Source organism: Zootermopsis nevadensis, unplaced genomic scaffold, assembly GCF_977971745.1.
Source record: "Zootermopsis nevadensis isolate Lab colony 2312 unplaced genomic scaffold, Znev_1.0 Znev_ptg000061l, whole genome shotgun sequence".
Taxonomy (NCBI): domain Eukaryota; kingdom Metazoa; phylum Arthropoda; class Insecta; order Blattodea; family Termopsidae; genus Zootermopsis; species Zootermopsis nevadensis.
In genome coordinates, this window is record NW_028259192.1 from 669,577 (window position 1) to 682,840 (window position 13,264).

At 41.0% G+C, this 13,264-nt stretch overlaps 1 protein-coding gene across 4 annotated transcripts in view; it reads left to right on the top strand.

Moving 5' to 3' along the window:
• Window positions 1-13,264, top strand: part of LOC110836787 (uncharacterized) — a 648,071-nt gene that overhangs the window by 115,978 nt on the left and 518,829 nt on the right. For all 4 annotated transcript variants that reach the window (XM_087340435.1, XM_087340440.1, XM_087340434.1 and 1 more), the window contains one exon: window positions 11,689-12,753. The gene's annotated coding sequence lies outside the window, so the exon portion shown is untranslated. The remainder of the gene's footprint in view (window positions 1-11,688; window positions 12,754-13,264) is intronic.

Consider the following 13,264-nt stretch of genomic DNA (forward strand, 5'->3'; position numbering starts at 1 on the left):
AGCAGCGTTATAAGCTGCCCGTCCGTAATTTTGACACAGGTGAAAGTTTAGGTTCTCACGGCGACAGTCATGAAGATGGCTGTCTTCTGGAATGTTTGGCCGCGTGGTCTCCAGACTTTACACAGTCTCTGGCACTGAACCCGATCTTAAACGAGTTGAATGTAGTTCACAATGGACATTAAACTTTTCCCCTAGGATCCATTTCAGTGTCACCTTCCTGCATCTGTGTCAGTCTTTCAAAATGTCCTTCCCCGCAAGATTCTGCACGCGCTTTTTGGTTGGTTATTCGACACAATTATGCGACTTTTGAATCCATGTGGTGTTTAAATCTGCAAACAGCTCTGTCGTCTTCATAGTAAAAGTTGTTATCCTAGTGCTGTTTGAATCTGAGGACTTCCGTTCGACACCGAATGAACTGCGACAGGACCTTGTCAGTAAAAGTTGGCTGGGACCTTTCAAATCTGCTCTTATTTAATCAGGAAGATACGTCCAGTGGCCTGTAATAATATGCAGAGAACGGGAGACAGAATGTTTAGTGCGCTTCAAAAATAAGATTATTATTTTATATCTTAAAGATTATTATTATCATAATTATTATTAAAATTATTATTCCATCTATTCACCATTTTACAGGACATTTACTTCTATGTACCTGAGACAATCCTTGCCCCTGAGGTACATAGGGCAGCAGGTATTTCCGAAATACTTTTTGTTTTTAATACGTGTTACATTCATTAAACAGATTTCGCTTGAGGCATTATATATTTTACATGAGCGTCTTTCGAATGATGGACGATGTTCCTAGAATGGCTGTTTTCTGAAGTTCCCTGATGTTTTGTTCGCCCGGGATGTTGGCCCCAAATATTTTTTGAGTGACTTTGAGAGAGTTCCAGTTTTATTATTATTATTATTATTATTATTAATTGAGGATGAGGAAATATAATTCTCGCGCGTTTTGGATAATTTTTGTTGTTTGTCAGAATTCGTGAACGTAGTCTGTTTCCTGCGAAAAGTATTTAGTAATTTGTTATTTATTTATGGACGCTGTCAACAGCTCAGGTTATTCAGCGCGCCGATGCGTTAGTAAGAAACAACGAAAAAAAATTGATGTTAATGAGACAAGATGCCAGGGCGTGAATTTTTATTTATCTCGTTAAGGGAAACCTCTAGTGGCGCGTTCCAGCGAACACAAAAGACGGACGTCGTGCCTACCATGAGTGACGGATGTCTTCACAAGAATTACTTTCTTTCATCGAGTTGGTTAGATGAAAGGGCTAGCGATATTTTTTAAGCTGAGAAACACACAGTCTTCCCCGTTAATAAACCTCATATTATTTCTTGCGAAAATGCGATTTTTTGTTGAAATTATCTTTATGAATAAAATCGCTTAATCCTTGGCAGAAAGGAAGAGGTAGACTCAGCGTAACCCTGCGATGGCACGAACGTGTCACCCACACACGCACGCACGCACAGACTTTGGACAGTCGGATGCTGTGACCATGAGGTGTTCGTGCTACGCGCGCATGTAAAGAACGCCTCTTAATGAGAATCCACTACGAAAGAGACATTTATTCTTGATCGAGTAGCAAGTAGCCTGCAGTGTACAGAACAGCCCTAATGTGTAGATAATTCCTGTTTCGTGTTCGTGGTTGTTTCACGTGATTTCATCAATTCGCTAACTAATGGGTGCAATTATCATTCTCTCTGGAGAAATATTACCGAACGAAAGAGCAGAGATGCTTTACGTAGTGCCTCGTAATTGCGGTACAAAGGAAGTCAGGAGGAAAGAGTTTATTATCAACTTTACAGACAGCTGAAGACGTTTAGACTTCAGTACTTATTTTGTCAGACAGAGAACGCTGCTGAATGGTTTTGGTGAGTTGTGTACGCGTGACAGTCACGAAATTATGGAACTAGACTGCCTACCACGTTTTAAGAGGTTGTGAACAAGTACGAATGACGGGCTTAAGCTAGACAATGAATTTCTTCATAACTGAGTACTCGATAAACTTCCTTTTCCTGCACAAAATATATGTAAGACGTTGTAACGACCTGCGTTCCACCAGCACGTTGCGCCATTTTTATTTCCCCTTGCGTTAAGCCGTTTTTGAAACGAAAGGAGAAGTCGACATGAGCGCGGATGTCAGGCTACAGATAACAAACTTCATCCAAATACCAGCAGTTTCTGAGGTTAAACACTAACTTATTTGCTCACTTTGTGCACAGAACACATGCACATTCCTCCCTCTGAGCACGCAATCCCGTGACATTTGACACGTGTAAGCCAATTTGAAGCTTGGCTTCGAAATATCTTTAGACCACGTGTTTTTAAACACGTACAGAAAAACTTCGGCGATTAGGAAAATAAGTAGGCCAACTTAGTGCCTGAACAGTATCTTCAAATAGGCCACGACATTCATATGCACTCTTTAATGCATTTTCTAGTTCTATTATACCTTCTGTAATTGGCTAATCGTCGTTAAATAAAGTAAAAGGAAAATCATATGTGAGCTTTGATTGTCGATCGTAATCTACAATTAAAATCTCGACGTCGATGTTTGTTAAGCAGTTCTCGATTTAGATTTAATTAAATTCCGTCTTCGGAAAGCGTGGTTGATAAATTCTGACAAATACAGACAGACAGATGAAGCGTATGAAGACTAAACGGTTGTAATGTGGGTGGCTCCCGCGACCAGTTTCACACTCCGCCAGACAATCCGATTGTATCGCGTTGATAAGGTCGCTGAAGTACCTTCCAACTTGTCCTTGTCTCTTTCCTCGGAATCTTCACAAGACATCAGCTTTATGCATCTCAGGATGAAGCTCTTCAATAGAACATTCCTTCCCGCTGACCGCGAAGACCTCCGAGTGTTCTTGGCCTCGGCACTGTATGGAGGTGAGTGCGAGCTTCACGCTCAGGCCGAGTTGTCTCCCGAAAAAAGGAGGTCGTGATAACCGTTGAATAAGTGGATAGACGGACTGGAGTAGGCGAGGTGTCCGGCTGGGATCGAACCGTGGTCACCCACTCAGTGCTAGGAGGCTGACGTGTTTGCAGTAATTTAGACTTGAAGCATTCTGAGAATATATAACGATGCTGTTTCTTGTGTAGAGGTCATGATGATATGTGAAGGATCCTGAGTTGTGAATTCGAGCGCCGTAGGAACCTGAAGAAGCCTCCTTGTGGCCTGTTCGAAGCTGCCGTACGAGCACTCGACTGGGCAGATTGAACATCGCGAAAATTCGAGTAAGAATACCCGGGGTGCCAGTCGAGTTTCGAACACGGCGTCCCGTGAAGCTGTTTGACACAACGCGGTGTAAATTTGCTCGGTTTGGTGACTTTGGGGAAATGCTGATGGGCTGGTTCTGCCCATCAGCCTGTTGAGTTTGCCCCATCGCACGCCCTCCGCTGGAAGACACCTGCTGGATTCATTGAGGTCATAGGGCGTTGTCGTTGACTGACATCCGTGGCGTTATTAACAGTGGGCGGACAGAGGTGTCATGTCAGCTCGTAGATCTGAAACAGTGCATTTATTCACACTACCCATTGCAGGGCTTTGGCTGTTCGATGCGATAGTATCAGACCAGCCTTGCGCTGTCCTCGGTTCGAGTCCCACTCAGAGATTGGGCTGAATACCAGTTCGTAACTTGTGTTTCTGCCCTGGTAATGTTCGCACCCCCTACCTTCAGAGCAAAAAATGGATTTCACGGTTTACCTCTGCGATTATGATAATTATTAGCGATGGGAAGGATTGATTCTTAGGCAGTTTGAAAGGGAGTTTAAGTATCTGCATTGAAGAGAGGGAAGGAAGGAAATTAATACCAATATCAATATAATATTAATGAATATTTAAGAAGCAACAGCAGAAATGAAAACTTAGAAACGTAGCTGATAAAAACTTCATCTAACCTCGAGAAGCCAACCGTCACTCAACTAATCAGAAAGCCAAGAGTTCATGACCGTGATCACAACAGCCCGCCAGCAATTTCTTACCTAAACCAGATGAATCCAGTCCGTGTAACTTCATGTCTGAAGTCCGCATATTTAAAATTTCTGAAACAGGTTGAAACCAAGCTCTTCCGTTAGGGCGAAACTGTGTTTCCTAACCATACAAAAGAACAATTTAAATTATATTTATGCGTATTTTAATCTTTGTGTTTTTAGGTGCGAGACGCGAAGATAAATAACGCTTTGATCCGCGAGGGTACGAGCGTTCCGCGAATTTAATATGCTTTTAATTTAATTCTGTCGGTCACAAGTATTTGAACGTTGACATATTTTCAAGTGCTTCGGCAACTGTCTTGTGGGGAAAGCAATTCTGTCCTGCGAATGCATGAAAGTGAAAATTCACGCGGATGAAGGGAATGAAATTTGAAACGAAATTCATTTCGGTTGAGTTCATTGGCATAATTGTTTCAAACTGATCACTGCGGAGGATAATGAACATTTTCGTATAACTGGCTAAGCATCATTTGTTAATAAACTTTGTTACAGGTTTTGACAGAAGGCAAAGAAATATCTGCACTGCAGATAAATAATTAAACCAATGGAATATTCCTCGATTAATTATAGTAGAATTAACATTGGCCAGATATGTTAGATGTCCCATGTTACTCGGATATTTACGATTCCAGGATGAATTTGAGTTCTGAGACCTTCAGCCCCTCCACATTTTCAGTTTTTTATTTGAGACAAATTCTTTGAGCAGACCTTTGTACGAGACGAACGCTTGGAACGCAGAGAAGTGTCTAATTGAGATTTCTGTAACTTTTTTTTTTGTGAGAATGTAAATGTTTTAAAAGTATACATTTCCTTTAAACTGGCATCCCTGATTAAACGCCTTAACCCCCCCAAAAATTACCGTTTTAATGGTCAAATTCCTTTGTAAAGTAAGTACTTTAGAATCTGTTCCATTTCAGCTGTTTACCATTTCGCACTGCGATTCACTTGAAAATTGTCAGAGCTGCAATGAAGGTATTTAAAAGAGCACGTTTCTGTACCTCTTTCCTCTGAGTTTGCTGTGAGCGAGTGCAGAGCAGGATAAAATAAATGAGGACGTATGTGGCGGGCTTAAAGGATATTTTATAGGCGCCATAACAACGTCTTCTTGCGAAGGGATGTTTCCTGGAAAACCAATGAAACACGCGCCGGAGTTTACAGCTCAAGAATTTAGGAATCATGCTGACAGTGAAGATCGGTTGGCGAAGAATTCTTATTAAGAACAAGACACAAACAAGGAATTTGGAGGGAGGGGGGGGGGCAGTATCAGGAAGATAGAAGCGTTTAGTTTTCAGTCGCTATGGACACAACTCGGTAGCATTGTTTCATAGAATGGCACAGCCTTGAAAACGTGAAGGTGGCGTGGAGGTACGCTGTCGATAGCTGACTGAAGCGTAGTCAAGGGACGGTAAAGTGCCTCTGTCGGGAATCGAACTCAGCCATCCAATACGTCGTGTGATACTGTGCTAGTCCCCGGCTCGAGCGTTGGCGCGGTCCACTTCTTCGACTCTTAGAACGCCCAGGACTACGTCGACGGTCTAGAACAGCGCGTTGTCCTGTGCAAAAAGGACCTTGAAGTGTTTAGGTTCCTTGTCGTCATAAGGATCTTGGGGTTATTATGCAGTATAAGAAGTCTTGCCTCGACGTGGTTGCACGGCGGAAGGTAATGTAAATGTTAACATTTAAATGTTTAATCTCAATGGTTACCTTTTCTGTCATGGGGTGGGTTCGGTCTGCCAACCCACGTTTAATCTCATTGTCGTTTATGCCAGGTTCATGCAACGTTTTTCGCGTGTGCGCTGTTTGAAATAGACGACAAGAATGTGCTATGTTTTTACGTAACGTGATCTTTAATGTTGTCCTAAGAAGTGAGCGTTGGAATGAATGAATTTTATTGAAGTATTATGGTCCTGTCTCTCCACTTGAAACAAGCCCGTGGTGGAAAGTGTCTCAGCTGTGCGTCCCATCGGTAGGGCATTAACTCGGTTCACGTTTCCTGCCACGTGAAGAGACGATTTGAAGCCACTCACGGGATGATGACAGAAATCGCTCACGTTCACGGTCGTAACTCTAAAGTGCCATGAATCAGACGCCGTACTGCTCATGGGCCCACCATGGATTTCGGCGAGGTCTGTAAATTGTATTTGAAATTTTTTTGTAAATGGACACGTAAGAATATATGTATTTTTTTTTAGCTTGTACAGTGCAAATGTGAGATTTGTGTTGCTATCATATTTGCAATAAATGAACATTAAAGTCAGTAAAGTATGCAGAATAGCGAAGAGTGTGTTAGCGAAAGAGGAGTACGCCGGTGGAGTACGCTATTGTTTTTGTGGTAATAGGACCAGGTCACCCTGCGCTGCTGTAGTGTAACAGCGTTAGTCGTTATCCTGGCATCAATATGTCCTTTCATTCCGCCATTTTACAAAGTGTTCCTACAGAATTTTACAATTTTTTTTAGAAAATATAAAATTTTCTTGTCTTGAATCTCCAACGTTCGTTGCCGTCAAAACAGAAGTCTGTCATAGGATCTTACCCTGGGAAAATTAATATACTTCTCATATTAATTAATCTAGTTGTTGTAAGGTATAATAACATTAAGCTTCCACGCGTACCTTTTTTGTACATTGCCTGTTTCAATTAAGCTTTTCCAACTGAATGTTCCTACGTATTTTTGTCTTCATCATGCGTGCTACGTACCCGCCCATCGTGACGTCATAATCCTAATAGTATTCGGTGAGGGGCGCAGCTACCCTCTACCTGCCTGTCATTTTATCTCTCTCGGTCCAAACATTCTCTAAATAATCTGTTTTTAAAAAACTGAATCTGGGTGCATCGCGTAGCGTGAGAGACCAAATTACAGTTTACGGGTTTTTATATAGCAGGCGGTAGGATGAAAGAATTTTTCTCGTGAATACAGTTACTGCTTATCACAGATATTTCAGCTTTGAAACATTTCGAAAGGATGTTTGAATCACATTAATATAATAATGATTCGTCCCGTCTTCTGATGACCAGACCCGAAACACGAAACTCAGCACTGTTCTCGTTTTGTCTCTTCACAGTGAATGGTTATAACCTCGCCCTCCTCCTCTCGGCGCCGAAATTGAGGACCGTCCTCTGTCTACAGTCCGTCGTGACCGCTTGATAATTCTCCCTATATATATTTCTTTTCACTCGGTATTGCAGACAGCGGAGAGCGACGGTGAACCCTGGATACATTAAACGTCACTTTTACGTAAGTTTCGTCGTAGATATTCAAATGCGACAGCAGTTTTATGTCAGCCTTCGAGCTTCGAGTACCGTTCAGACCGAATGTACTTCTGAATCGCCTTGCCGGACGTACGCCTTCACGTTTCTGAATGTCTAATGAAGTTTATTTTATGTTCTGGTGGATTATCCTCGTACACCAGGTATCAAAAGAATTGATTAGGGCTGTTTCAGTGTTGCCTTCTCGCTTTGGATAATCAGATTTGAAGTCCCATATAAATGCAAAGTTGTGGGAGTAATAAACACGCCATAAATGCGAAGAAGTAACTTTCTCAGACTTTTTATTTAATCTCCACGAACTTAAAGTAATATGGAAGAACGCGAGTCCTCGCTGCAGGAACGGAACCGGGGCTGGACCGACGGCTGACTTTTTCTTAGCAACTTTTGGCGTTCATGAAAGCAGCGAACAGAAGTAATTCTGCACACTCGGCGGTGATACGTGTAATTTTTAATATATATAATTCAGTCGGATGTGGCGTCTGCTTGCGAGTGTCGAATTCAATCGCCAGGTGCACCCTCAGTGTTTGTTCGTGGAGACCGACCCAACACGTGCGTCTTTACCGCGTTTGTGTCACGACGAAACTGGAGTTCCATAATTTGGACTCTTTAAATTTTATTAAAATGTGTTTTAAGGAAGTAAGGTTGGAGGGTGCGATCTGTCTGAGGTTTGCGGACCTACAGTAGGCTGTTGTGAGCGTGGTGATGAACTTTTTGGATCTCACAAAAAAGGGCGGGGAGTTTCTTGACTAGCTGAGCGACTATAAGATTCTAAAGAATAACTCTGTTGCGTTGACTTGGTGCAGTATTACATATTACGTGCTTCAGAGTTAGAGTTGGATTTTTCACGAACGGCGAAAACTTGTTTCGTTATGAACCTTTTTAAAGCTTTAAAAAATATATTCAAAATGAGAAGACGAGACGAACTTCTTCCGATAACAACGAGCTTGATTTATTTGGCTGAGTAAAGTTGGTGAATTTTAAGAGTTCATCTCCTTGGTCTCTCCCCTCCCCCTCCCCCAAACCTCCGCTGGAGCGCCCGTAGGTGTGAAGTACGAAGTTCAGAGATTACGAATTTCATAAGCAGGATTTAGAGCAGTTTCTGGGCGAGGGCTCAAGTCCCTTCTGGTGATGATCAGTGGCGTGTCTTGGAGAAGTAAACATAAATATTTGTATTCATCTATAAATTTGCGTATTTAGTTGTAATAACAAAAATGTGGATTTAATTCCGATGCTAAAGAAACTACCCTGAGTTAGTATTTTACACTTTTATTATTACCGAAACATTAAAAGAAATCCTCGCTGTTACTCATATTGTTTATTTATTTACGTATTTTTAAGCTCATGATTTGTTTAACGACACTGTCATTGTGTCAGACTACGTAACTTATAATGACAGAATGATTGAGTAATTGTAAAGGGTCGCGGCCTAATTTGAGATACTTGTGAAAGATACAGCGTCGTGTAATATATCGCGATATTGTTTCCTTTTGCGTGTTTAATATTTTTTGAACGCTCTGCATTAAACATTAGCTTGCCCGTGTTGCTAAGAAGAAACTGAATTTTGTCTAAGTTTCTCTTACAGAATGTGGTGAAAGTTAAAGCTAAATTGGGCCGCTCTTAATTCCCTTTGTGAGTTTTCTGAAATGCCGTGCGAGTAACTTTCCGTGCACCACACAGAAAATCTTATGTATTAAATAATTTCATTACTCAGTTCTAAAACGTGGGGTAAAGATAACAAACAATTTTATTCAATGAAATATTCTGGGGCAGTAAGTGTTGTCGGTTGTCCAACGTTTCGGGGACCATCTTTAGTGCTGAAATATTAATTTCTATGTTTAACTAAAGTGGCTTCGCTGTTATGATAATTGAACTCAAAATACAAATGTCCTTAGAGAGAGGAATGTTGGTTGCATTATCGAGTTCTCTTGACGTGGGTCAGGTGGTTTGGGCCCTCTTACAGCTGAGAGACAGCCAAGAGGCGAAGTTTGATTTCTTTTCCAAAATGTAGCTGTCTACATGAAAATGACCTCATTAAACTTCATAAACTTCGCGATTTAAAATGTGGTTAAGGGCTATGAAGTTTAGCGGAATTCCAGAAAATTAATATAAATAAAATAGGGACCAGTTTCGAGGGCAGTGATTGACCACAAGAGTAGCGTTAATAGAATAAAGCATAAATATGACATTAGAGCGTAAGTGTAACAGAGAATCAGCAGGTAGTAGACAGAATACGTGTCATCTTCCTGGGGTTATCGAAAGAATACTTGTTACTTTCGCTCTAATGGAATTAAAACGCCATTGGCGTTGTGAAACGTTTATCATAGGTGTCTAATACTACATGTTCCTAATTAGGCCTGCATCTATACGTTTTATTTTAAACAATTACTTTGTGAATCACCAAGTTTCTTTCACGGATTCTAAAGAAAAATGAAAATTTTCTTCATTAATTTGTCGTCATTTTCATTACTTTAGATAAAGTTGTGTTTTCAAACTAGACGTATTATTGAGACGATGAAATGAAGGAAGGTGCGATGGTCAGGTAATGCAGCACGCATGGGGGCGACGATGAAAGCGTGTATTATCTGGTCGGAAAACCAGGAGGCAAGACACTTGCTACTGGGTACAGACGGGAAGATTCTAACCGCACTGATGCTCTGGCCTTCATCCGCCTCGGCTTAGCGACAGTCTGCGTGCTTTTGTGAACACACCAGTGATTCTTCGGGTGTGATTAAAGGCGAGAAATATGTTCACCAACTGACCAATAGCTTCTTCTCTGTCCGTGGAATTTATTGATCGGTGGAGAGTGTATTGCGGTTAATAAAGTAGTTACTCGGTTGGAAATGTACAGGCCCGCTCGTGCCACTGCTCAGTATTTGTCATTAATTATTTTCATCCTTATTGTTTCTGTACCTAAAGCTCGTGGATGTCAAGGAGAGTGTTCTGTGTCATTGCCAATTGTCTAGAAATCTGATGGTCGAGCTTCGAGGCAAATTGAGGGTTACAATTGCCCGATATGGACCATAATGTAATTTCCTCCCCAACTTTAAGTGCTTACCCCACACCACGCGCAGACTGGTCGTAAATGCCGTGGGAAATGAAACATTTGGGTAGAGGCGATGTTCCCATTTCGTGTTCAGTGTGTTCACTTCGTACGGAAGTCGTGTACCACCGGGCAACGAGGTGTATCCTCCGCGATAAACATGTGTTGTGGTAATGCACATATTACAAATACGTGTATGTGCTTAAGGGACGGGGCTGGGGGCTGTCAGTCAACTGATTATCGATCCTTTACGTTTCGAAGATTCGTGATGATATAATTATTTTTGCTGTTTCGTGTTCTTGCATTCGGTGCAGATTTAAGTCTGTTTCGGAGACGCCCGTGAGTGGCGGCGAATATGATGACGCACTTGTGTGTTGAGGCGTAGTGTGGACGCTTTTCGCTGTTGAGAATGCTCGCGATAAGTACTGACTGTCAGTTGGATCCAATCGTTGTTTCATCTTATATTTTAATACTGTAATTGTATATGTAGCGATTTTAATCGCGTTGGACTTGGAATTACAAGCAGTGACTGTACCTCTGATCACGAAAAGTCTTCTCAAGATATTGTTTACATTAGTCTGTATGAAAAGCAGCTTGTCTTTTAACCGTGTACTGTAAACGAATCTGATGATGTTACTCGTAAGAAATAAATATTATTTTTATTTTGTATTTATGTTGTATGGTAAACCTGTTAATATTTACGCATATAAAACTATTTTGTTGTGTGTGAGACGGGCTAATGTTTTCATATATTTCCTAAATTATCCCAGAAATGAGTGATATAACGTGGTATTGATAAGGTTAAATCAAGGTTTGCAAACAGGCCTTTGAGGTTGTATTTTATCGTTCCGACCTAGTCAGAGTCTGTTCTACAGAAATAAAGTTCCCGAAATAATTATAATTAATCTGCGTATGACATTTGAAACTGCAAGCTATAAAATCTACAGTCTGTAGTCGTGGTTCGACCCTAAGAGGTAAATTGTATTTTGCTGTTGGATTGCAGGACGTAAACTTAATTTGCGAAGAAGGAATATTATTAGCAGAAAGCCTGTAAACGTGTGTGACTGCGAGAGAGAAAAAGCTATATGGATCCTGCTCCGAACTCTGCTCTCTTTTTAATACAATAAGCCAGAGTCTGTCTGCAAACTTCCATTCTTTCTTCAGGTATAGACAGTTAATAAAACAGAATTTAGCGTTGTTTACACTTCGCTGTTTGTCTTGTGTGAAACATTTAAGTTGTCGTAGTCGAATTTCCTCTGATTCTGTTTGAAGGCAACTTTAAGACGTATACATGTTTATATATTTAATCTAAATCGATATATCGACTTTGTTATTCCGTGTCATGTGAAGTTTTAATATTAATTTTCTTTTCTTTTGACAGTGATGAAGGGAGGCTGAACCAAAGACTCAGAACTGTAGCAGCGACGGGGTGCACGAATACACCATTGTGGCGGTGAAGAAATAATAGTGCGTGGTTTCGAGAGAACTTTAGACTGTCTTGGCGCGTGTCAGGGCGGCGGCTGTAGACCTGAGTGGACGCTCCTCTCTTACGACTTCATTTGTGTGTGATGGAGCTCTGTAATCAAACATATCGGTACGGATTTTAGGCCTTGCTCCAGGTCGAGAATATAAATTTGCGGTCCTACGATTATCTGCCAGCAAGGTGAATAGCATAACAAACAAGTAGAAACCGTTTAGCACAATTACCTCTCGCCTTTGAGTCAAATAACATGTTTGTTGAAAAGACTACTACAGGAACCAATTAATTAAACACTACTTACCACTGCGAGAACAAGTGTTTCGTTTGCAAGTAGCAGTCGTCATGAAATATAATTGTGTTTTGCCACTTTGAACAAATGGAAAACCTCGTCCAGCGCCCATAAAGTGGTCATTAAAACTACGTAGATCCAGTAAAAAGTATAAAAATCATCATCCCAGGATAAAGTGCAGAGAAGACAAGGCCTGCTGTGTTTATAGCCTGGGAACGTTGGAAGATTATCGCACAAGTAACCAAATCTCGGAAACAAATATTGGTTAAGGAAGATAAAACTTGCCCACGGCTTCCTATTTAGAGGGCGTTTGCGCTCTTATGTTTATTGCGAGGTGAAGAAGGAGAGAAAGTTGTAATGTGCGTGTGAAACCGCCATGTTTCTGTTTGCACCGCGCGGTTTGTGTCGCGACTGTCAATTGAGTGCGTGTTTTGTTTTCGTTGTGTTTCTATATTCGGTCGTGGCGCTGTACGCAGGGTTAGGGCTTCTCGCTTCGTTACAATAACAATTTCAATAATTTTTAATTGTTTAAAAAAGAAAAGTGTTTCGTTATTAAGTGTCTCTGTTGTGACTGGAAGTGAAGCTGATTTTTCTGAAGTTTTGATGTCTGATGAACTCCTGAAATTGCTGCTGCTGTGACGAGGAAGACCTCCTGGTTCAGCATCTGCGTCATTAAGGTAAGTGATAGATAAGTCACTTCTTTGCCCTTTCGTCTGAATATGTGCTCATTAATTTTCATGGATTTGTGAGGTACCGAGGAACACTCACTTATCGAAAGTAGAGAATTGATTCTTTGCATGCTAGAGGAATATTATTTATTCAGGTTGGTTGTTAAAATATTTTCCTCGCACAGTCAAATGTTTCCGCGTGAGAAAACCTTGGCAGTTTGTGTTTAGAAATTTAAACTGAGTGACGTAACATTTTCTTCGATCTGTGATCAGCGCTAAACGACATCTTCTGTCTGCTTCAATTCTTGACGCGTCTAAGTTTTGTAACTCTGTGTCCTTACGACATTCGAGGTAGCTGTTCGTAGGGGGAGGGGAGGCGCACGAGAAAACCTGTGCTTAGGAGCAGAAAATATTTTCCTTAAATGAAGTAATCAACCGATAGAAAAAACTGGCTCAGATATGAAGTTTCCTGATATTTCCTATGATTTTACATTACTGTATGAATACACAAATTGTTTCA